Source organism: Magnolia sinica, chromosome 10 (assembly GCF_029962835.1).
Source record: "Magnolia sinica isolate HGM2019 chromosome 10, MsV1, whole genome shotgun sequence".
NCBI lineage: Eukaryota > Viridiplantae > Streptophyta > Magnoliopsida > Magnoliales > Magnoliaceae > Magnolia > Magnolia sinica.
Window position 1 is genome coordinate 54,676,154 of NC_080582.1, and position 27,352 is coordinate 54,703,505.

The 27,352-nt window shown below is 40.8% G+C and overlaps 1 pseudogene; it reads right to left on the reverse strand.

Annotated features, from left to right (window-relative positions):
* Positions 1-368: 368 nt before the first annotated feature.
* LOC131217522 (uncharacterized) lies at positions 369-25,298 on the reverse strand (annotated as a pseudogene).
* Positions 25,299-27,352: the final 2,054 nt, after the last annotated feature.

The window sequence follows — 27,352 nt, forward strand, 5'->3', positions numbered from 1 at the left end:
TCCTGCCAGTTGTCAGAAGTATGAAATCTCTTCAAATACTAAAATATATAAAAACACTTGCAAATCGTTATTGTAGAGACCATGCATGAGAAAGAGAAAACCATAACAAAAGAAACTTTTTTTGTACAAATATGTGAATGAAACCCACCAGATTCATGTGGATACGATATGGGCCAATGGGAAATTACCCGAAAGCATGTGTAGTCAGAAGTATACAGATTATAAACATGGAGATTTCCATGCCAATTACCTGCAACCAGGTATTTTCCATTGGAACTAACTGCCATCGAACGAAAACCTGGAGCACCTACCCCTGACTCTGCAGTATCTTGATCAAAGACACCAGCACTCACTGTGGAGAAGAATATTTAAATAAAAGAGAGAGAGAGTATTGGATAGTTAAATAAAGAACACAAAGACAATGTGAGAGTTTTTTTTTTACTATGGGGATCCACAATATGAAGAGTATTTGCATCAAATATCCAAAAAATAAGTGGTCTCTAAACGGTAGGGGCCAAAGAACAGATTAGAACAAACAGTCTAAACTAACGAGGAACTATATACTTCTAGAAACATTAAGGTGCAGGCATGCAGCCGATGAATATACTTTCTTTTTCTTTTTTGCTTTTTTTCAAAAGCTACTGATGGATATGTACTGATTCCTGAATATACTTCTATCTAAATGCCTTATCTTGAAAGCACCCATCTAGTAAATATATGTAAACAGGACCCACCAAGCGTCTAAACTCTAAAGCCTTGAAGATATAAAACTGACCTATACCTATGGTGCCCACTTGGTCAGTGTTTGGAGAACAACTAGGTTGTTGATTCGTGGTGATTTCAGGTCCAGCATTCTTCGTCTCTGAATCAGACTGTAAAGCTAGATCCCATAGCCTGATAGTGCCATCTGCAGAGCATGTTGCAAAAGAAACTGCATGACAACTTCCTCTAGCAACACATCCAAGAGCAGAATCATGCAAATTTTTGCAGGGAATATTCTTAACATCCCATATGCATGAGCTATGTGAAACAAGTACACAACACCTGCTAACCTGAAAATACAACAATATAAGCTACATTAGATTGTAATAAACATAAATAAGCTCCTAGACTGAACTACTCAAAACATTTAATTTCGACAATGAAAAAGTCATGTGAAAAAAAAAAAAACTACATCGTATTTAAAAAGAATGAACATTAGAAGAAAAAACAAACATCAGAGATGACAGTACATGAACAGATCCAAGCAAGCAACAAAAGAGAAACGAACACAGAAAATACTATCTTTAGAAGTCACCTTAGTTACATCACGCACATCCCATACGTAGAGACTGTGATCTCCATAAACAACCACTATAAAAGAGATGCAAATAGTTTGGGGTCCAATGAAATAAGCAACTGCATAAATGAGACTTCTCCAATACCATATTGCTTACCAAGCTTTTCAGAGGTTGAAAATTGACAAGCTATTGCATCTGGGAGAGTGGAAACATGTTGAATACCATTCACTGATGATTTTGTTTTGACAGGAGAGAATTGTCTTTGGATTGTTCTCCGTCGGTTCAGAATATAGTAAGTTTCCTATGTGCTTGAGAGTTTCAACCACGAAGAGTTGCACAATCCCGTTGTTGAATGCACAAGCAATAAGCTTGTTGGATACAGAGATTGCAAAACCTCTCTCAACCTGAAAATTAAGTTCTCAACATCATGAAAACAATGACAAGCTGAAGTGAACAAGCAAGTAATTTAGAATATCAAGAATTTACCTTCAGATCTACCCATTTTCTTATAGAAAACCCAGAATGAAGAAGACATAAAACACCTACAGCTTTGAATGAGTACAAATAAGTACAGGGTAATTGAATTCTTATCACCAACAACCACGAAAGGACAGGTTCTCAAATAGTCAGGCTTGAAATTAAATAAATCCTTACCTGCATCTGTCAATGCATATATAGGATAAAGGTCTCCAGCCCGATTGCTACCAACACTGCCAGGCATCCAGGCGGCAGACGTAACAGATGTAAAAGAACTGCCCTTCTGATTACCAATATTAGCAGGCTTTCCATTAATTGTCACCAACCCAGCTCCTGCGTGTGAGCGAGGCTTTGTAGATAACCCCAATGTCCAGAGCTTCAAGTGCTTTTTCCCAGCAGTTACAAAAGAGCTTCCATCTGATGAGAAGCAAACAGATGAAATTGCAGTGCAAGATGTACTTGCTTGAAGCTTGGTTGCCAGCCTTCCACTTCGCCAGTCCCAGAGACAGAGGTACCCATCATTAGGAAATCCAATAGACACCAAATGCTTTCCTAGAAAAGCATCCAAAATAGAAAATCGGTAAATCTATTCAAAATTCTAGAACTACACCAATATCAACCAGAGTTTCAACTGGAAGTGTCAACTGCACAACAAAGATGAATTAACAAATCGAGACAGAGAGAAGCTTTAGTTAGCCAGATTTAACTAACCATCAGGTGAAAAGTCAATACATGCCACCCCATATCGATGACCCTTCAATTCAGCGAGAAAAGTTTGAGTTGAATAGTCCCAAATTAAAACTGCTGGTTGAGGCCCTGACTGCAAAACCATATTAGAGATGCATTGTACAGAAATTAAGTCCAAAGCTGTTCTACAAACATTTTCTCAATTTCCACATTTGACTGATAGAACCTCCAAAAAATCAAATATGAGTAAAAATAATAATCTCGTTGTGAAGATGAGAACCTGAAATACATAAGGGGTCGTTTGGCACCGTGGATTGGAGGGGATTACAGGGGATTGGAGGGGATTAGCAATCCCCATGCCGTTTGGCACCATAAAGTAACAGGGGGTTGGCAATCCAGGGGGTTTGCAATCCCCTCGATCTGGGGGTTTGTAATCCACGCTCGGACCTTGGATTAGCTTTTTGAAGCAGCTCAACGGTCGGAAATCCGACCGTTTGAAATTTTCTTTAAAAACCCATTCACACGCACCCATTTACCCACCCATTTACCGCAACTCTCGTTCATCTTCTTCAAAAAAGTTCATTCATCCTCTTAAAAAACGCTGTGACCATTACCTTTCCGGTACCGGTGAAGGTTGCTGCATACGCCGCTAGAGTCCGCCGGAAGGTTGCCGCGGATCGCTGTTACAGAGTCGTAGAAGGAGACGGACCGTTTTATTTGAAGGTGCCGGACAGGAAAAAGGTTGGTTTACAGCGATTTCTTTTAATGAATTACAATTTATTAGTTGCATGGCCCATTAAAATGGTTATGCAAAATCTGTTCCGATTATGTGATGACTTGTCAAAATTTATCCGTATGGCCAAAATATTGTACTAATTTAGGCTTAACATGGGTCACACCAAATTAGATAGTGAATGGAGGGTGAATGGAGGGATGAGAACACTTTATTCATATGTCCCACCGTGATGGTTATATGGATGGTGCAATCCAGCCATTATATAGCCCATTAAAATTTAATATTTGAGAAAAAAAATTTAGGGGTAAATATCATTCAAGTGGGCCATATGAATGAAAACAAATTCAACCATTATAATTACTTTTATACACTATTTTTAACTGTGTGATCAACTGGAACTACCAATAGCCCTAAAATTTATGTCCTACGCCTAAAATAAGATAACTCATATTATAGTCGGAGTGGATTTCCAACTTTCATTAAGGAACCTAAAGAACTTTGATTTTTGCAATAAAAATCAAGTTGGCAACGAGCATCCTGTGAAGCCACCACATTTTAATAATGTCCTTTATTAATGCTCTGTGTATTCTTTAAAATACACTTCAGGGCCACCATCCATATTATCCCCTCCGTTCATCTGTTTTATTAGATATTTTTATTAGGTTAGCCTAAAAATAAAGCATATAAAAATACTAAGTGGACCACACCATTGAAAAAAGTATTAATTGAACATCTACTGTTGAAAAGTTATGGGGCCACAGAAGTTTTAAATCAAGTTAATAATTATGTTTTCACTTCATACATGTCAGTGTGATCTCTAAGAACAGGTTGGATGACAAATAAACATTGGATCTGTTGAGATGACATTTTTTTTTCCTATGAATTTGGACCACTCAATGTAGCCATTAATTGATGTTAGGGTTAGTTGGTCCATGTTATTTCATAGATATGACCACTTGCTAGTTTGCTTTAACCATTCATTTCATAGCACCATTAATTGAATGGTTAGGATTAGTTACTGTGATTTTATAAATACGACCACTCGCTAGTTTTCCCTAACTTTCATAGCCAATGGTTAGGATTGGTTGGTTGATCTGATTTTATAAATATAATGGCTCAGCTAATTTGTGTCAACCATTCGTTTCAAAGTCGTTAATTGGACAGTTAGGATTGATTGGTCAATGTGATGTTATGGATATCCTCCATCCATATTAGGACCCACAATTTGGACGGTTTATCTATACATTTGTGCTACATGTGATGAGGACGAGGCATCATCTTATCTTCTATTAATTAAGGTTGTATAAGATACTTTTCTGCTGGCCCACCCTATCAAAGGTCATACCTAGGTCATTCACATCCATCCCATCTTTTCCACAAACATGTCAACCGTGGAGAAATCTCAACCGTGCAAAAGATGGGCTGCAAATCAGGCTCATCTTCGAGTCAGATGATCAGCACTCCATCGCTCTCAAATGGGTGGCCCATATTACATGTGGACTAGATACAATTGGTTATTAGGATGTGTGACACCATCCTGTCAACGATCTTGACCGTCCATTCATCATAACCCTCTATTGGTGGGCCACCATGCAAAGATCACACCGGTCAGATCCAATGATTAAGATCCAGCTTCGCTACAATGGCAATTTCATTATTTGCATGACACAGATGAACGGAGGGGATAATAAGTTTTCACTTCATACATGGTATGTTCCACTTGAACTCTGTATATGCTTCAATTTTGGCCTTAATTCCTAAAATTACATGGAAAAACGGATGAATGGCGTGGATAAACCACGTGCATTGGCCCAATGGAGAATGTGTGGGCTACTTGCATGCATGTAAAAGAAATCCTCACCGCTCGATTGGCTCCTAAACCTAAACTTTGTCAAAATGCATAGTGTCACATTCTTTGCATCTTCTGTATGTCGATGCTCGGAGGCATAGGGCACTTCAACCTTATTCCCTGAAAAGAAGAGCATAGCTCACTTGTTGATGTTCCATCTTCCTTGAATTTTGACGTCTCTTTTTTCTTCACCCCCTTTTATAGCTCACATCTACCAAATGTAATGAATTTAACAAATGTTCATTCAACAGGCTATATAAATGGCGAATTTAAATAATTCGGACTCAGATACAGATGATGAGAACGAGAAAGCGATTATTTTATTCACGGCAGTAACTGCGGCTGCATCAGCCGCGACTATGATGTGTAATGCTGCATCCATGATAGTAGCAACGGTCGCGCAAAACTATATGGAAGAGGATGATGAAAATGATATTCGAGAGTCCCGCAACTGGACAGGTCTGCAATCTACCAATGCGATTCTCGATGGACCCGGTACCACATGCTTTGACCATATTCGAATGAATAAGGATTGTTTTATTCGTTTACGGGATTTGATTCATGAGAGTGGCCACTTGACCGGTACGCTTGAAGTTAGCCCAGAAGAACAATTAATAACTTTTTTGTATACCATTAGCCACTGTGTAAAAAATCGTATTTTACGGCACCATTTTAATCATTCAGAAGAAACTATAAGTCGGTATTTTAACAAAGTATTAAATGCAATTGTCAAACTCCATGACATATTTATACCACCTATTCAGCCAGGCATACCTCCGGAAATACAAAACAATGAATGATTTTTCCCATATTTTAAAGATTGTATCGGTGCTATAGATGGTACGCATGTCCCTGCAAAGATTCCAGTGAAAGATCAAGGTTCGTGGCGTAACAGAAAGGGGTTCATATCCCAAAATATTTTGGCAGCATGTTCGTTTGATTTAAAATTTCTATACGTCGTTGCTGGTTGGGAAGGATTTGCGGCAAATTCACGTATACTGGCATCAGCACGCACGCGTGAAGGGAAATTGCCTCTACCTAAAGGCAAATACTACTTAGTCGATGCCGGTTTTCCTAATACTCCTGGCTTCTTTGCACCCTATCGAGGCGTCCGTTACCATCTGAAAGAATTTAAGCAAGGTTGTCTTTCGAGGGACAAGAAAGAGTTATTTAATCTTCGTCATTCGTCATTAAGAAATGCCATTGAACGTGCTTTTGGAGTTTTGAAAGCACGATTTCCTATATTAAAGAACACACCAAACTATCCCATAGAAACACAAACAAAGATTGTAATTGCATGTTGCATCATACATAATCATATTATTAACGAGGGGAGTAATGTACTTCTCAATGATCCCAATGATATTAGCTATGATACAAATGAGGGCCAGGAATACCATTCATGTGCCGATGAATTTCATAATGGGACAATCGAAATGGAGGAAAGTGATAGTGACGTCTCCGATGAAGAAATACAAACTGAAGAACCAACTAGAAGAGAAAGAGATGATTGGAGTCAATTTCGTGATAGTCTTGCAGAAGCGATGTATGAAAATTACAATCCTAATATCGGATTTAATCAAGACTGATAATTGTTAACGTTTGGTATGTAATTTTGTTATGTTAGATAATGAAGCATATAATATATTTTTGTCTTATTTTGAATGTTCAATTATCTACATACTTCAGGAATGTCGACAACAAACGGAGCTTGCTTGTCTCGTGCAAAACCAATAAAATGGAATTCAGCGATGGATAGTTGTATGATAGATGTATTATTGGAACACATCTCCCTTGGTTATCGTTGTGACAATAATCAATTTAAGCCATCAACATACGCTGCGGTAGTTGGATCAATTCGTGAGAAATTGGGCATCGAGCTTATGCCAAAGCATTGTAAAAATCGAATCAAGATATTAAGAAAGGACTATCATAAGGTGAAAGGCATGCTTGAATTAAGCGGGTTTGGATGGGATGATACTCGAAAGTGTGTTACTGCCAAAGCAGAAGTATGGAATGCTTACATCGAGGTAAGCCGATGAAATTTTTTTGGCATAAAAAATCTTTATTGTTGTATTAATGTTAATATCTATTTGTATTTTATTGACCACAAATGCACCCTGGAATGAAGGCGTTTTGGAATATCCCATTTCCTCAATATGATAATATGACAATAATTGCCGGGACCAACTATACTACTGGTAGCAAATCAATGGCGCATACTGAGTCGAACGAATTATTAAAGAATCCCACATATGGGGCATTTGACTCAAACCCATTTGAAGCTAACCCCAATGTGCCTCCAGGGTCTGATTTCTCTGATGCAGGTACACAACCTGCAACATCGCCAATAATTGGAATGACTAGTACTTCACAAGCTGAGTTATCTTCATTAAGACCGCAAAAGAAGAAAAAGAAGGCCACAATTAATCATGAAATGATGCAAGAGATGAAGCATGTAGCCTTCTCTATTGAAGCAACCCGAGCCACAATGATAGAGATGAAAGACAAACTCGATGACTACATTAATATGCAACACACAGCCCAAATTGAAAAGAGTAACTTCCGACAAACCATAATGCAATGCCTTAGGGATGTACCAAATATAGACGAACCGTATACATGGCGAGCATTAAGGTATCTCTTAGAGCATAGAGAGGCAGCACGATTCTTCATTGAATTGCCTGTTGAGCTGAGGTGGGAGTTTCTTGTAAACACTATTTGAGATTAGTATGCTTTTATTTAGCTTTGTTAGTTTGGCAATTTGGGTTTGTATAACTTTAAAAATATTTTATATTTGACAGTCTTTATCCTTTTATTTATTAATATGGGTGCACGTATGTTTTGTAATTTCTATGGTGTGTTTTTAGACCACCTGAAATTAGAGTAGATATATTTATCTTAACATGACAGTGGTGAAATTTAGTAGGCCCACTTTTCTGGCCCACCTGAAGTTCGGAATTACATCTTTTTTTTTTCCAATGTGTATATTTTGATGGGCTTGTTATAACTATTATTTATGTTGTAGTATATTTTAATCAATTTGAGTATTTTAAATAATTTATTTGGTCTCCTTAAATATTCATGCAAATATACCACAAAATTTGAGGGGGTTTCAAATCCACACTCCCAAACACAAATTTTACAATCCAGGGGGTTCCAAAACCAAGGTGCCAAACAAAAACAGGGGGTTCCGAATCCAGGGGGTTCTGAATCCAGGGGGTTTCAAATCTTCGCTCCCAAACAGGCCCATGCTATGAAAAGATCTGATCGTAGTCAAATCAGAGTCAGGAGATGATGTGGATGTAAAACAGCAATGAGAAGTAGAGCCTATTGGCCAAGAACTTCGCGAGAGCCATTTTCAGATGTACGTAGCAATTTCAATTGTATTTACTTGTGTGTTTTAGTTTGACATTGTCAACGTATCTACAAAGGACTACCAAGTGTGGGAGAGCCTATGGGTCAATTTTGGAGTTGCCGGCTTGCCGCTAGCCCCCTTTTTATGTAGGGTTCAAGGATGGCTAGAATCCTGGTTGGTTTCTCAAAATCCAAGAGGGAGTAATCCACTTGATTCCGAGGAATTGATTCCAACTTGGTCTTTATACCACTCTTCTAGGTAAGGAACACGGTTAAGGAGTAGGAAAGGGTAAGGCACCCTACTACCCACAAAGAAATAATCTCTGCTCAAGGAGAAGGAAATTCCAACGACGAGTTTCGACAAACAGTCGACTTGCGTCCCAAGGATAAAAGAAAAGGAAAAAGAAAATAAAAATAAAAATGAATGAATGAAAAAAAAAAAAAAAAAAAAGAAAGAAGAAAAAATTTGAATAGAGCGGAAGAAGGAAAGAAGAGGGGAAGCATGGGAATGTGACTTGCTTGGCTTCTCGTGGCTTGGATGAAGCTTTGGTCTTCAAAATTCCTGTGCCTGAGGGAAGCTCTTAGCCCCTTGCTCATGTTCTCCTGTTTCTCCAAGGAATCTGCGAATTTGTCTGAAGTGTTGGGGCTAGGCCCCTAGACATAGGCAATGGAGAGTTAGAAATTCTAAGGCCAAGACCCCTCTCTTGAAACAAGAGACCTATGTATATAGATAAGAGGGGTGGCATTGTTGCGATCTGAAGGAAGGATGAGGGTGCTCTAAGGTTAGGCTACTCATGGATCATTGACAAGAGGCAAGATCTTAAAGGTTAATCGGATGATTTGGGTGCAAATTGTAGGAAATTGAAGGGCAATCGGGTTTAGAGAAGGCTCTAGGAGGCTTTTATAGAGACGTGTAAAGGAGTGGTTAGGATTGCAACGCTTAGAAGCATCACATAGCTTATGGAGGGGTAGTTTTGGGATTTTACTGTCAAAATTAGTTATGGGGGTGGTTTTGTAAAAAAATGATAGGTTTGAGTCAAATTAAGGCTTTTAGGGGTGTTTTGGTAAGAGGGTGGATCAAAGGTTCAAAGGAAAATGAAAATTGGGTTTTGGATTTTTGTTCAAGGACGAGATGGTAAGTTCAAACATTGTTTTCCTACACGTAATCCAACACACATACCTTTCATTTTTTAATCATAATTTGGAGCTCGGGCACTGGATTTGGGTGATCTATGGCTTGTTGAAAAGGGGACTTGATGGGCTAACTAATGGTTCTAGTTTGGGAGAAAAAATTTGAGGATTAGGGAGACATGGGGCCCATAAATTAGTAAATTTTCCGGTTCTACAACTGTCAACCGATCTTGCGTAGGGTCTAGTATTCCATCATAACTTTGCACCCATATTTCGGATTGAGCTGAAATTAGGCTATTGGAAAGGTAATTTGATGGTCTTCATTATGAATATATGGATCATGGAGTTTGGATTTTAGATGCTTAAGAAGTTAGGAGATCGAGGTGGACCCAGAATCTAGTCTTCAACACCAAAGAGTGTCTAGGGCCCATTTTCTTTTTGGGCTTTCTTTCTTAGACACAGAAAAAGATTTTCCACACCCCGTGAATTTTCATTAAAAAAAAAAAGTCAGTGTGGGGCCCACCCTTGGGGTAGGCTAGGTGCCACACCACCCTGAGTTCATCCTCAAGTCCCATTCCTTAGGTTGTGGTGTTTGAGTGAGATTCTAGACTATGGTTGAGCTTGGATTGGGTTTGGGCTACTTTAGTTGGGCTTGGATGGGCTCAGGCTTGAATTTGGGTTTCATACCTGGTGAAAATTTTGTAAACCTTTCACCTTAACAATGAAAGACTCTCCTTTCATGATAAATCAATTAATTAGCCTAAACACACTGTTGCGTGGGGTGTCTTCAACACCAAACATTATTTTATACATCCAAAATGTTAATGGTGGGATTAATCATCCAACCATTTCTGTCCTTTTCTTGGCGATCAATGTGCCCTTCTAGTGAGATGATGATGCCCAATCCCAAATCACCATGTGTAGAATCGGATCTCAATGGTAGAAAATGCCCCATTTCATTGAATGGTTTTAACCAGTTTCTAAAATGGCTTTATGAAGCCATTAATCCAATATGTTATACATGTAAACTATCTCTATCAAACAGGAAGTCATGGATGAAGTTGACCCCTTACAACACATAATGTTTTCAACTCAATGGATATATATATATATATATATATATATATATATATATATATATATATATATATATATATATATATATGGAAAAGGTACCATGCGCTCGACCTCATGATTAGCTCCCGTGAGGTCGAGCTGTGTGGGCCCCACCGTGATGCGTGTCGACCATCAACACCGTGCATTTGATGGGTACCCTCTAAATTATGGGATATCCCAAAAATCAGCCGTATACGGAACTCAAGTGGGCCATACCATCTAAAATCATGTGAAACACCGTTAAAACATATAAAAGCACTTAGTGGGGCCCACCTGAGTTTTGAATGCTGCTGAAACTTGGTCTGAACCCTCATGCAAGTGGGACACACATAATGGATGGGCTGGATTTGCAAACCACATCTCAGTGGGCCCAAAAAACTGATTATGAATGGTTTAATGGTGCACGGCCCCTCCCCACTTCTGTATGTGGTGTGGCCCACACAAGTCACAGATTGAGTTGATTTTTGAGACCTAGGCCCACGATGGAATGGTGCATCTGACTGATGGGTTAGATGTTCGAAACGCATCACGGTGGGGCCCACACAGCTCGACCTCATGGGACGGACTCGTGAGGTCGAGCGCATAGTACCTTTTCCCATATATATATATCATTACTTTACAATACATAAGGATGTCAGAACTTATTGTTGTAAAACTAGAAAGTGATGAAAATACCAATTTCTTAACATTGAGGAATATTGAAGAAAGAAAGAAAGAAATGTTCAACCAACAATCACATTCACTAGGCATTATCATCATCTAAGCCTTATCTTAATTAATTGGGGTTGGCTACATGAATCATGTTCCACCATTCTACTCTATGAAGGGCTAGACCTTTAGTTAGACCATAGGTCATCAAGCCTTTTCTTACTACCTCCAGCCACATCCTTTTGGCCTTCCACTTACCTTTTTATTGCCTTCAACTTGTACCAACTCATTCCTAACACATGCAGTTCTTGATCTTTATTGCACATGACCAAACCATCAAAGTTGACTTTCCCCCATCTAATTACCTACCGGTACTACTCCTAAGTTCCTTACCTGCATTTATTTCTAATTCTATCTATGTCTTGCTACTCATCCATCTCAGTATCCTCATTTGAACTACACTCATCCTATGAATCTGTTCTTTAACTACACAACATTTTCTCCCATAATGCATGGCTAGTCTTATAGCAATCCTATAAAATTCTCCTTTCAATTTGAGTGGTACACCGTACATGCCAATCGCATAAAACTCCAAAGGAACATCTCCATTTCTTCCACCTAGCTTAAATTCTATGGGCAACATCCTTCTCAATCTCTACTCATGAAATTGATGAGGACATTAGACCATCACATGGAATGTACCAAAGGAGGAGATTAGCCCCAATTTCTCTTTAGCTTGGAGACCAGGCGGATGGACATTGAGGACCCCAAAGGAGTTTTGGACCGTAGATCAAGTTGTCAAACATGGATCCTGTCGTTAGGTCATGTGGAATATCACGTTGATCAAACCATTGGATCATGTGGGATTACACATTGATTGGATGGATGGATCATGTGGACAATTGATCATAAGAGCATGGTCGTAGGACTTATTATTTGCTTTATTTATTAATTTTTAGATATTTATGGATGTTTAGGTGTTTATTTGTTAGATTTGGAACTTTGAAGCATTTAATTTGACTTTTGCTAGAAATAAAGAGGTTATTTGTAAGTTTGTTAAAGAGTAGGGGGTCGGATGTAATTTTTCAGAAATTACTTTATCAATAGAGAAGTGGGGTGGATGTCCAACCCTAACCCCAATTTTGTTTAAGATTTGAGTTTTTACTCTTTGCTTTGTGAAGAAGCTTATTTCTCCTGTGAAGGGAAGTGAAACCATAGTGAGAGCGATTCCTACATCTTTCAAGGGAGATCTTCTTCTTTCAAGTTAAGTTCTCTTCTCAAATATTTGTCTTCTCTTCTCTATCTCCCATCTTTCCTTTGGCTTCTACCTAAACCTCCTGAAACCTGAACCTTCCTAAATGCAAACCATCAAACTCAACACCGAGAACCCTTTAACCGTACGGTGTTCTTCACACGGCTGTCCGTACAGTCCTTGGGAACCCCTTCGCACATCTTTTCTTCTTCCCTCTTGATTTTTCAAATTTCCTTTTTCCTTTAGCATATACCCTAAATCAAAACCCCCACTTTCCCAACCCTAGTTCCCAAATCGCTAATTTCCTAAACCTTAAGTCCCAAACTACCCTATTCCGTACAACCCTAGTTGATTATTCCCTAGAACCCTAACCCTAGAAATCAAGAATCTTCCTAATTGAAATAGAATCAAACCAATGCTAATTGGAAGGCTTCCATGACCCTTAGATCCTAGTTTTCTTCGTAAATTGTGGATGTTATCAATGCAAGACTGTGATTATTTGAATTTACATGCTTTATTTTCCCATCAAATGTCATCAAACTATGGTAGATTAGTTAAATCTTGCTACTACTTGTTTACAATTCATTTCTAGATTCCTTCATCTTATTTTAAAGATAATTTGCATAGTATTGTGTCAGAAATGTTGACCCAAGGTATTGAAAGTGGTCATTTTGGGGAACTTCTTGGTCAGCAATCTTAACTACTTCCTCATTTCACTCCTATAGTTACTGAAATTGCACTCCATAAACTCTAGGGTTTTTTCTTTCGAAAGGTTGATTTTGTTAAGAGGGTAGATGATGCAGGACATAAAAATTAAATATAATATGTGAGATTTCAGGCTTAAGATCATATTAGTTAAGAAACAATTACACAAATTTCATATCCCACATGAAAGTCCAAACATTCAATTAAGAGGAATCTATGCGGGTCCAGGCCTACACATGATAGGGCTGGATTAATAAAAATTATGAACCAAACAATACTCAAAGATAAGAAATAATCATCCACGCATGCATAGTAATCAGTCCCTAATCCAAGGGATTCAGAAATTCCAATTCGGGGAACCCTAGGGTAAGAAAATTGGCAAATAACTTAGGGAACACATAAGCTAGAGTTAAGATTCATGAAAAACGGCTATGAGAGGATAAAAGATGATAAAAACCTGAGCCAAAAGACGATCCCACGTGTGGACAGCAACAATGACCAGACGGACGTGCTTGTGATCCCGGCCGCACGTGTGTGGGGCTCACTATTCAGAAAAAGGCCACCTTGGCCCTGGTCGGCCAGGGATGGTCTCCAAAACTCTCAAATATCAGCTCGATCCGAAGTACAGTTTGTACGTGGTACTCCGTCAAAGTTTCAACTCGCCTGCGGTTCGAAATCTGGAAACCTACTGCAATGAAGAAATCTGATGCAACAAAAGGATGAAGTTGAAGTATAGATGATGGAAGAAGATATAAAAAAAGTTGATGGAGGATGGGGGTGAATCGGGATCGATGTAGCTTCGCACTACGGTAGTTAGCCCTTCGAAAAGGGAGGGTTTCGCACCCACTTTTGAATTCTTCCACAACTCACGAAGAGAGCAAAAAAATAAAGCAGGAATTTTTTATTAACTTCAATGAATCAAAAGAACTACAAGGGGTGCCTATTTATACAAAAAATTCTATACTCAAAAACTCGCACCATGTGTGCAACCTATTACTTGGCAATGAAGTAAACTAAAATAAAAACCAAACAGAGAAATCTAAAGCGTTCACAATGTTCTAAATAATAACAATAAACAAAATCTAAAATATGAAATCAATCCAATGAGTGGGCCACGATCATGAGATCTCATGATGGAATTTTCTTGATTATCTATCAAGCCCAATCTTTTAAACCGAACTTTGTCTTTTAGGTAGGAGGCCCTCCTTGGACGTCGTCATTGAGACAGATTGATGGTGGGGCCCTCCTATTCCGTGGGTACGTGTGTAAGTGAGGTGGCGTGCGTGCACGTATGCGCAAGATGTCCCCATCAATTCTCTTCAATTGCGAAGATTTCGCCACTGGCAAAATAAAACTCCTGAACCACTTCAGGACGTCAAGATCAAGTCTCTAAAGCTCCTCCGCAGTGAGCCACATGTTGTCTGAAGCTGGGCGTGACTTCCACTTGACCAGGTACTTCTGAAACTTGCCGTCCGACATTAAAACTATCTGATGATCCAGGATATCCTCTATTTCCTCTCTGGGTGTGTGAAGGTTAGGTATAAGAGAGAGTGACTGAGAAGAAATGTCAGGAAGAATAGGCATGGGAGGTAGAGGTTGAGAAAATGGGTTAGGACAGGTAGGTATGAGAGGTAAAGGCTGAGAAAATAGGTCGAGACAGGTAGGTATGGGACGTAGAGGCTAGAAAAATGGGTCGGGAAGGGTAGGTATAGGATGTAGAAGCTAAGAAGATGGGTCAGGACAGGTAGGTATGAGAGGTAGAGGCTAGGAAAATGGGTCGGGATGGATAGGTATGGGAGGTAGAGGTTGGAAAAATGGGTCGGGAGGGGTAGGTATGAGAGGTAGAGGTTGGAAAAATGGGTCGGGAGGGGGTCATGGATCAATGGAAAGGTCTGATGAATCAGAATGGTTAGGCAAAAGGCTAGACAATGCATCAATGGACCCTTGAAATGCAACTAGATCCTCCACATTGAATGTAGAACTAATTCCCATGGAGTGTCACGCCCCGAACCCAGAAATCGGATTCACAGGAATCCCGATCACCGAATCTGGTGCTGACAGCCTCCGTAGTACCTCATTCTCGGCTTCTAATGTTCATACGCCATATTCCGATCCTAGGATCCTACAAGGAGATTTTTTTTTTTTTGTACATTTAACTCGTAATAAGCATAATCACAAGTATACCCAATTTGCAAAGACAACATCATCAGCACATATCCACTAATATGAACATTTGAATACAATACTAAAAGAGAAATACGTAAATCGAAAGTCAAGCTCCAAAAGACCGCTGCACGCTCCAAGCTAACACTGCTACAACCTATCATCATCTGCACTTATCTATCGTGCATAAGCTTATAGAAAGCTTAAAGGGTGGTGTAAGTGTGTGCACAAGGTAAGTGCCAAGTATTTAATACAATGCCATCATCATATAATGCTGGAAATACTGGTAATCCATAAATCGTACATTATCGGAATAAGCAGAAAGAATGACAAGATCATGAATTATCAAAGTAAGCAGAAATACTGACAAGATCATAAATCATAAGATAACAGAGTAAGGAATATAGAACAGCTATGTAAATAAGGAGTCATAAAAAGCCCAAATATCGGATGCTGAGGATGCGATGCAATATACAATTCCTGATGAGTTCATGAATAACGTCAGTCGTATCTAGACCATATAAATGCAGAAACGTAATAACCTAAAATGCCATATGCGGTGTGAATGGAATGACCATGCCAGAGTGTGAGGTCGGGATGATAGTACGTAGTATCGCAGGCTATGGGGTCCATCATAAGGGACTTCTATCCAAACCAGTCCCATACCTAAATTAAGATAGTCAGACTCAATGTGGTAAACTCCTGATCTCAGGTTAGTCGCGCGCCCCAACCGAAATCCTGGCCATTGCGAAGGCACACGTAACAAATAGTTGCGTACCACCAACCCAAGTGGATAATGAATGAATTAATGCATGAATGAGTATGCAACTCCTACTCATTAAATCTACATATCAGTACAGTTCATCTCTGGGATCATCACCGGGGTTTAGTACACTCCAAATGGCACTGCCGCTCTCCTAACCGCACAGTCCAAGTGAGCGCAAGAAACCTTACTATTCGCATGGCCAATAGTCTGCCAATACCTATCCGGCACGTCGATAGCGGACCCATTCACGATCTGGTCAAACTCAGCCTAGTATTGCCCCCTACCCTCGGGCAGGTAAGGCCACACCCCTTCCCAACCGACCACAACACAGTGGGAGACGCGGCCTCCTGGTATATGGCCCTCATGCGCTCATATATCCACTCGGTCTCGATGTTGGGACATCTCCTGGCTACGGAGGTTTAGGAATTTTCACCCAGGGACATCTATGGCGCCCGTATGCTAGAACCAAATATTCCCGGTGTCCCATTTGGCCATCCACAATATGCCTGTGGAGGCTACAGCCCTGATGTCGCTAGGGCATATAGTAATCATAATGTGAGATGCATAAATCATACAGTCCAGTCATGCATCAATCCTGCACATACCCCGTGCTCAAGTGAGATAACCTCCGCCTATCAGGGAGTCTCATAACAACATGCTCAATGTCATATGCAATGATCAATCACATCTCATAACCAACATGCAGATGATGCGTATGGGCATGTATCATGATGTTATGCCGTCACATACTCATAATCAGTATCAATAACTGGCATTGACTGTCAATCACAACAATGTGGACATTTAACCAACATTGTCCCCCAAGGAATGGTGGACTCATGACCTCACACTAGGGCCAAACATACAACACCATGAGTCCCTCTCAACAACATAATACACATCACGATGGACCTTTCACATGGGCCTAACATACATCACAATGGACTCCATCGCCTGACCCTTCAATGCATCACAATGGGACTTAACTATGGATCGCATATACATCATATAGGTCTTGATAATCAGTCTCGGCAATCAAAATCGGCCTCTACAATCAGAATTGGTAATCGGTCTCAATCGATAATCAGCCTCGATCGATATTCGGCAATCGACCACGACAATTAGGATCGGTCAATAATCGGAATCGGCAAATCGGTCATGACAATGGCATCGATAACCAACAGATAAACAAAGCGGGGTCTATAAATGATCAGCCGATCAACCATAGTATAAAGATCGGTACTCAGCCGTGGTTATATCGAATTCGAAAGCACAGAGCCATCCGTCTACGGCGAATGGGTCCCACTTATTTGGGTTAACCCACGAAGAGAATAGGCCTAACAAGGCCTAAGGAAAGGTCACAATATGGACATCTAACCGTCATTACCCAACAATGTGGACATCTAACCAACATTGCTCCCAACGAGTGACCCACATAAGGCCAAACATATAGTGGGCCCATGGCCTCACACAATGATCTCATAAATCAAGTGGGTCACATCACATTGGCCTAATGCACATCGCTATGGGCCGCCTCACATGGGCTAGAAGTACATCTCAATGGTCCTCATCATATGAGCAGGAATATATCACAATGGCCTCACTAAATGGGTCGGAAACACATCTCAATGGGCCACAACGTATTGGCCGAGTATACATCTCAATGGGCCATGACCCATGGGCCCCATTACATTATAATGGGCCGCAACCCGTGGGCCTCAAATACAATAAGTGGGCCACATCAATGGACCTCATACACATCAAGTGGGTTGCATCATATGTGCTGCACTAATGGGCCTTGCCCATTGGCCTCGGATATATCACAGTGGACCAGGTCTCATGGACCTAACAAGACAAACAGATGGCCCGCACATGGGCCAAACACATCATAATGGGCCACATACGTCACAATGGGCCGCACTAATACATCAAGGTGGGCCTCTTTATATGGGCCGCACCAAAAATCATTTCAATAGTTGTAGGCATAACATGTGTATCACTACACCCATGGCCCACGTATGTGATCAGCACTTGTACAAACATATCCAGGTAAATCGGCGCCAACCAAACATTGTCCAGTACAATCCCAACATTATGGACGGGGTGGATACAAAATACGAACATCTAGGCAGGCTGTACAAGTGGACGCTGTGGGTGAAGTACACACAGCATGGTGGGCCTGTACAGTGTAAGCGGGCCCAACACATGCAGCAAGCGGGCCCTGCGCCATCAAGATGGATAGATGGTGCAATACATTTATCATGGCGGAATCACACATTGAAAGGGGCCTTATATACATCATATTGGGCCTCGACCCATGAGCCCCAAATACATCTAATGGGCCGCATCACAGGGACCTCATATATAACAAGGTGGGCCTCAACAATGGGCCATAAATATGGTAAGTGGGCCACACCACATGGCCACGCATATATCAAATGAGCCACACTCAAATATAAGTGGTGATAATGATTTCCACTACTAAAATTTCCAAGGCCCGCCATAACATTTATTTCTCATCCAATCTAATCATAAGATCTCAAGGATTTCAAAGATAGTCGTTCAATCCTCACCGTGCACTATGCGTCCACTTGATAAATAAATCTGTCTTATTTTCGTCCCAAACCTAAAAAAGATCATTTTTCAAAAATGGTTGGACGGTTGGATGAAACACAAGCATCATAGTGGGTCCCATAGGGATGGAAGGTATAGATAAGTCACATGTTCCATGATGGAGGTCCATAATTGTGGACACAACACATGCATAAATAGGTCTTAAGTAAGACCCACCAAAATGTTTATTTCCACCCAACCTAGGGCCCAACATACTGTCCATCCAAACTGGGGCCAACATGATGTTTATCTTCCATCCAAACTAGTCATAGGGTCACATGGGCCTAGGGCCCACTGTAATATTTATTTGCAATCCAATCTATTCATAAGGTCACGTGGACCTTGGGCCCACCGTAATATTTATTTATCATCCAACCTGGGCCACTATAATATATATTTGCATCCAACCTATTGATAAGGTCTTATAGACCTGGGGCCCACTACAATATTTATTTTTCTTCCAACCTGTTGATGGGGTCACACGATCATGGAACCCACTGCAATGTTTACTTGCATCCAATCTGTTGATAAAGTTACATGGGCCAGGGGCCCACTGCAATGTTTACTTGCCATACAACCTGTTTATAAGGTCACGTGGACTGAGCCACTGTAATGTTTATTTGTCCACCAAACTTTTGGTACGGTTATGTGGTCCTAGGGTCCACCGTGATGTAGTTCACAAATCGAACCCATTCATTGTGTGTGTCCCACCAATTTAAGGGTCCAAACCGAGTTTCAGGTGGATCCAAGCTGCATGTGGACCCCAGCAGTTGATTCCATGTGGCTTGGCATACCACCGCATGAAAGGTGATGGTGTGGGCCATCTGAGAACTTTTTATGACTGATTTTTAGAACCAACGCATCATAAAAGGGGACCTATTAAATGAACGACATGGATGTAGAACATACATCATGGTAGGGTCCACAATTGGGGCCAAGGGGGCCCTCCCTATTTAACGTTGGACGTCTAGACTCCTTTGGACGTCAAGGTATATACATGTATATTTATTATTTTTTTTATTTTTTTTATTCTTTTATCCTAGGTGGGACCCATATTAACCAGATCTACTTAGTCCATTATATGTGTCCCATAAAATTAGAGGTTCAAACCAAGTTTCAATCACATCCAAAACTCAGGTAGGCCCCACCAAATGATTTTATATGTTTAGGCATGTTTTCACATGATTTTAAATGGTGTGGCCCACCTGAGTCCCGTATAAGGCTGATTTTTGGGATGGACACCTGGTTTGTGGGGACCTATCAAATTCATGGTGTTGATGGTCGAAACGCATCACGGTGGGGCCCACAGCTGGGGCCGTGAGCCCCAGCTCGTCCGCCCGTCCGTCAGCCGCAGGCAGCACCTGCTACGTGCTCTGACAGCAGCAGCTGCTGCTGCTTTACTCCTTTTTTTTGAAAACTAAATTTCGGTGCTTTTTGGTAGGTGGGGCCCACCTCGGACGAATCCAATCCAGCCATTGGTCACTGTGGCTTGATACAATCCCAACGAGTCTAATATTGGGCTATTTTTGATATTCAGGAGCATCAGGAAGTAAATCAAAGGTAAGAGCACTGTTTCCTAAACCATGGCCCGCCAAGAAACCAGATCAACCTCATTTTTCGGTTCAGCGCCTAAAATCAAGTAGGGAATGAAATGGACGGTGTAGATTAGTCCCATACATCAAGGTGGGGTCTACACGAGTGGTTCACCCCAAAAGACTTGAATCATGCTAATGTGTATATATATATATATATATATATATATATATATATATATATATATATATATATATATATATATATGACGGGAAACGGAAGCGGATTGCTTAACACATATAAGAGGTAGGCCTTGCTCAGATGGGCCATTAAAATGGCGGAAGGGTGTGAATGAGACATACACCAAGGTGGGGTCCGTCCGAGTGGGCCACACATCGCACAAAAATAATAAAAAAAAAGAGAGAGAGAGAAAAGCACCCACCTCTCATTCTTCTTCCTCACTAGCCTTCCAATGCTCTAAAAATGTTCCTTTAACGGTGAAGATGATGATCCAAGGGTGGAGATGAGAGATAGGGTGATAGGGAGTGGGGCACACATGGCTCTTCTCATGGAGAGCTTGGACGTTTCCTCTCCTTGGGAGTTGCTTGGGAGAATGGAGAGAGAGAATGAGAGAGAGAGGAGTGGTGATGGATGGAGTGATGGGATGAGGGAGCATAGTGCATGTTGACTTTTGGGTGAAAAAGGAATGGGTGCCATGTTGGTGAAAAGGGGATGGCTAAGTAAGGTTGTGTACTTAGACTTGATTAATGGATTGATGTGACATTTAGGCTAGAGATTTTCTTAGAAATTATGACGCGCGGTGTTTTCCTCGAACTGAACGTGGGCCTACATCTCCTGGCCCGGGTATCGTCTCAGCCCATAATACGTGGCGTCCGAACCGCGGCGATGGTGCGGTCGCAATGGTACAAGTTTCGAGTCAAGCCGACTCTGATATACAAGACACGACTCAGGATCACGCGCAAATGTCGGTAACAGATCGAAGTTCGTCAAAATTCGACCGAGAGGGCTGCGGAAGCCTAGGGAACGGTACGATCTAAGATGCGGGCCCTACATGGAGGGTGGAAGATTTGCCACATACGCATTGAGACCGTTTCATTTTATAATTTTGACAGGTCCAGCACTACGCGCGTGTAACTTACGAATGGCTCCCGGAGGATACTGCTCGGGCCTGATACGGACTATCACAGAGTCCCTTACATTGAATTCTTTGAAACATTTATGCTGGTCTGTAGAAAATTTGTAATGTTCATTACTAGTAGTGATCTTCTGCCTGATTTCTTGATGTCATGAATGAATGTGATGCACAAAAGACTCTGCAGGCTCTGACGGCCTATGGGACAGTGACATAGGGACAAGATCAATAAGTTTCTCAGGTTCATAACCAGTAACAACTTCATAAGGACTGAGACCTTTGGACCTATCGACAGAACTATTAAATGCAAACTCGGCTATAGGTATCACGGTGTCCCATGTTCTGGTATGCTCTATATCCCTCTCTAGGGGAGACTCATCTGGTAGATCATCAGGAAAGACATCACGAAACTCATCTACTACCGGAATAACCTCAGTGGGTAACTCTATACTAGCCTCTGGGGCACTCTCTCTAGCCACAGGGCCGTACGTGTTGTGCCACTCAAAATAGTGGTCTTGATGCCCCTGTTGGGGTGAGTGCACGGGTGCATGCCTATGACTGATTCCTTTGCCACCTCCATTCATTGGTCTATCCTCCTGGCCACCTGCCTGAGATTGGACATCTACCCCAATGCTGGGATTTGTTCTAGTGGAGGCCTTTAGTTGGGTAATGCGCGCATCAAATTGATCAAAGCGTTGGTCTATATATTGTTCATAGCACTTACCCAAATACTCGATTTGGTGGGACAACTTGTTCATTGACTCTAGTAGTTGCTCTATGTTTAGTGTAGGGTGCAAGCCAAAAAAATGACCCATACGTGTGGGCATACACTAGCTAACTCAACCTAAGGACTTTCTATGACGACTATATGCGTTTAAAAACTAAATGACCCTACGAGACTCTATATGAAGGAGACTACACACCGTTATGAAAATTCAGATATATATATATATATATATATATATATATATCAGGGACTACGGTTTTTTAGCAGCTATATATGATGGACTAGATGCATGAATGACTCAAACAAACTAAACCCTAAATATGTGGTGAATTTCCCTACAAGAACCCTAGGCTCTGATACCAAATTTAATGTAGGACATGAAAATTAAATATGATATGCGAGATTTCAAGCTTAAGATCACGTTAATTCAGAAACAATTACACAAATTTCATATCTCACATGAAAGTCCAAACATTCAATTAAAGAGAATCTATGCGAGTCCAGGCCTACACATGATAGGGCTGGATCAATAAAAATTATGAAGTAAACAATACTCAAAGATAAGAAATAATCATCCGCGCATGCATAGTAATCAGTCCATAATCCAAGGGATTCAGAAATTCTAATTCGGGGAACCCTAGGGTAAGAAAATTGAAAAATAACTTAGGAAAAACATAATCTAAGGGTAGGATTCATGAAAACGGCTATGAGAGGATAAAAGAGGATAAAAACCTGAGCCAAAAGACGATCCCGCGTGTGGACAGCAACAATGGCCAGATGGACCTGTATGTGATCCCGGCTGCACATGTATGGGGCCCGCTATTCAGAAAAAGACCACCTTGGCCCTGGTCGACCAGGGATGGTTTCCAAAATTCTTAAATTTTAGCTCAATCCGAAGTACGGTTTGTGTGTGGTGCTCCGCCAAAGTTTCAGCTCGCCTGCGGGCCGAAATCTAGAAACCTGTTGTAATGAAAAAATCTAATGTAACAAAAGGACGAATTCGAAGTATGAATGGTGGGGAAAGATGAAAAAAATGATGGAGGATGGGGGTGAATCAGGATTAATGTGGCTTCGCACCACGGTAGTTAGCCCTTCGAAAAGGAAGGGCTTTGCACCCACTTTTGAATTCTTCCACAACTCACGAAGAGAGCAAAAAAATAAAGCAGAATTTTTTTATTAACTTCAATGAATCAAAAGAACTACAAAGGGTGCCTATTTATACGAAAAATCGTATACCCAAAACTCGCACCATGTGTGCAACCTATTACTTAGCGATGAAGTAAACTAAAATAAAAACCAAACAGAGAAATCTAAAGCGTTCATAATGTTCTAAATAATAACAATAAGTAAAATCTAAAATATGAAATCAATCCAACGAGTGGGCCACGATCATTAGATCCCATGATGGGCTTTTATTGATTATCGGGCCCAATCTTTTGAACGAAACTTCGTCTTCTAAGTAGGAGGCCTTCCCTAGACGTCGTCATCGAGACATCGATGGTGGGGCCCTCCTACTCCGTGCGTATGTGTGTAGGTGAGGCGGCGTGCGTGCACGTATGCGCGAGATGTCCCCATCAATAGAAGCCGAAAGAAAATAAAACTAATTATATTGAAGACCAAGAGAATACCCACAGAAAGCATACCCAACCCTTAACATCCAATTTTGCACTACTAAAAACCTCTGAAGCCTACCCACTTTGGTTGTGAAAATACCTGTTATACCCTTTATAAATGGCCCAAATTCTTGCCAACATGGATAGCCTCCATATTTTCCATATACCCTTTATAAATATAGTTTTGTGTTTACGCCCTCCCTCATCTTGCCAATCAAAACTATGTCGTCTACAAGCAATATATATCATGGGATCTCTCCCTACAAATGCCTCATAACTCAAAACCAATGTGAAAAAGTAGAGGCTCAATGCCAACCCTTGGTGTAAGCCTACATTAATTAGGAACTCACTTGTCTCTCCAATAGTCGTCCTCACATTTGTTACCACTCGCTCATACATATCCTTCACCATGTCAATATATCCTCTCAAGTCACATTTACTAGGCATAAGTCCTTCAATCAGAGGTAAGGATTATCCAACTAGTGTTGAGTTATGGATATCTAATAAGAAAAGGTGACAATGTTAGATTCTATTTCACAACCAGTTATATGATCCTTAATGTGAGTACATGCAAAGAGTCGAGAATCCTTAAGCCTTGAGTTTGTACTAGGTGATTCAGTAACCTAAACTGTTGACCTAATGGACCCAACAGTTGACGTGGGTTTCCCTAGAAATCCCCCGTATTGAGCCTTCTATTGGTGTTCTGCGTATAGACAGTTGAGAAAAGAGTACAGCAGTGGTCCACATTCAATGAGAAAAAAGGGGCGGCATGGTCTATGCACAATGAAGTCTATCGTATCAATGATCTAGATAACTAGAATGGGGCCAACTTGTCCCCACTCAAGGCTCAAGGATACTCTGGATATCCTCGACTTGAGGATCATATAATTCCTCAGATCTTGAAGGGTGCATTTGGATGTACATAAGTACAATTTGGTCCTTTCACACTTTATCGAACTAAAACTATTCCAATTCAATTCAGCTGTGCATCCAAATGCAGCCTAACTCTTACTCTATTTTATCTCCTAAATTCCCACATTCAATCCTCGAAAAATTACAAACCGAAATGAGAAGACAGCAACAGTAGCAACCACAATAAAAGCAAGATACAGTTACCTCTCCAGCTGCGATACAGCTGCCACCATCTCGACGTAAGACAGACACGTAGCTCAAGGGCTTTGGCATCTGCGAAGACACTAAGAGGTGCTTCTGAGCGCCAGATTCGATGTTGTAGACCACCACGACACATCCTACCAAGTGCACGCAATCGCCCGAGGAGATGTTGGCAGCCAAACCGCTCGCATTTTTTGTCGTCAGGCCAATGATTTCCTCTAAAATGATCTGTAGATTAGAAGACAATCACATAAATCCCAGTAGAAGGAACAAAAAGAGATGGATTTTTCTAGGTTTTCTTGGGAAAATTAGAGAGTTTGAAGGCCGTCCGTACCTTTGGAGCTGGATCTGATTTCTTCTGTTTGGGTTTTAGCTTCATTTCTCGAATGAAGATTACCGTAGAGAGAGAGGAAGAGAGAGAGAGGGTTCCAGGCGGGAAAATATGCAAATAAGGGCTTAAATAATGGGCGCGGATTAGATACTGACCAGGTCGGTAGCCAAATCGCTACTCAAGTGACGTCACCAAGCTCTATGGACCCCACCATGATGCATGTGTTATATCCATACCGTCTAACCATTTTTAGAGATCATTTTATGGCATATTAACAAGAATTATATAGATCAAATGTTCAAGTGGACCCACCACAGAAAACCATGGGATCAGTCACACCCACCGTTGAAACATTTATAGGGCCACCATGATGTATTTTTTAGATCCGACTTATTCATAAGTTAACATAGAGATAAATGAAGTGAAATAAAAAATATAAGCTTGATCGGAAACTTCTGTGGTCCCTGAGAAGTTTTGAATGGTGGATGTCACTGTCCCCATTGTATTCTATGGTGGGGTTCACTTGAACTTTAGATCTATCTCATTATGTTTCTCATGCCATAAAACGATATCTCCAAATAGATGGGTGGTATGGATATAACACAAGCATCATGGTGGGGTCCACAGAGCCTAGTGACGTCACTTCAGTAGCCATTTGGCTATGACCTTGTCAGTATCTTATCCGCCCCCCTTAAATAACGCTCGGTGGAATTACATGACCCTCGACCCAAGGATGTGAAGAGTATGCTCGGGTTTTCATTTTGTGCAAGCGGGGCTTATGGTTCAGTGATCCAGACGGTTGATCTGATTCAAAACTCCTCTATGGACCATTCTACAGAAGTTTACAATGTTGGAGATCCTATAGAACAATACTTATCCTTTTTTCATTTGTGTTAAACCATTGCGGCATTTTTTAACCGTCTATTTTAGGGCCATGAATTGAACGAATAAGATTGTTTTTATCAATAAATATCAGGATATAATCCATCTAATGTGATATCATGAATACTGCCCATCTGGATCACTGGCCTTGATTCTACAAACTGGGAATGTGAGTATGCAATATATATCCTGGGTTCAGGATCGTACAACTCCTTGTAGTGTTCGTGCGACTTGACTGTCGTGTGTGTTTGTCCGAATTTACTACATGCGCCAACTCGTCAACGGCTCACATGAGACGCATGCACAATAATCGGGACCGTCCGAATTTTGGAGCCATATGGGAATGGAGAAATGCTTGAAAATCAAAGTGATCGAAGCAATCTTAGCGCTCTACCGACGGCCGACAATTGAAGAGAAAATAGCCAACAACTCAGTTTTAGTGGAAAACTTTCATATGGATGTGATCGTTCCCGTCAGGGTGAGTTTCATCATTGTCCGTAATAGAGCCCACATTTTGGACTGTGAGTTGATGTGCGCTTGTGCAATGCGCAGAGACGGATGAATTAGCATCAGTTAATAAATGGGTAAGAAGACTCACACCGCCATAGTTTAGCTTAACACTGAGCACCTGTGTTTGGTAAAAATAGAAACACGGTTCCAAACCTAGCCAGAAATTTTCAACATGGCCCGATCCGATCCTGGCCCCGTGACAAGCAACGATGGTATAACATTTGCCCGAGGTTTGGTGGATTGGAGATACGGGTATGGGTTGAACTTGTAACATGAAAAGTAACATGGATTTTTATATATGTTGTTTATATTATATAATTAATTACCCTTTAAACTTTATGGGGTGTTTGGCGTTTAGAATTAGATGGTATTAAATGGATGGAACTTTAAATTACTTGGTTTGAAAAATCATCCCAGAATTAGATCATGCGCATCGCGTAGGGAGGGTTTAGGAGGGCTTTCCGCAACCCAACCAGGATTTGTAGAATCCATAGAATTTCCTCCTAAAAGCATGAACTGCAATTTTTTTACGCTAGGAATGGAGGTGGGGCCCACCTTGATATTTGTGAGGAATTCACCCCATCCATCTATTTTACAATATCATTTTAGTGTATGTGACTAAAAATGAGGTAGATTTAAAACTCAAGTGGCCACACGAGGAAATGGTGGGATTGAGTGACTACCATTGAAACATTCATATGGCTATAATA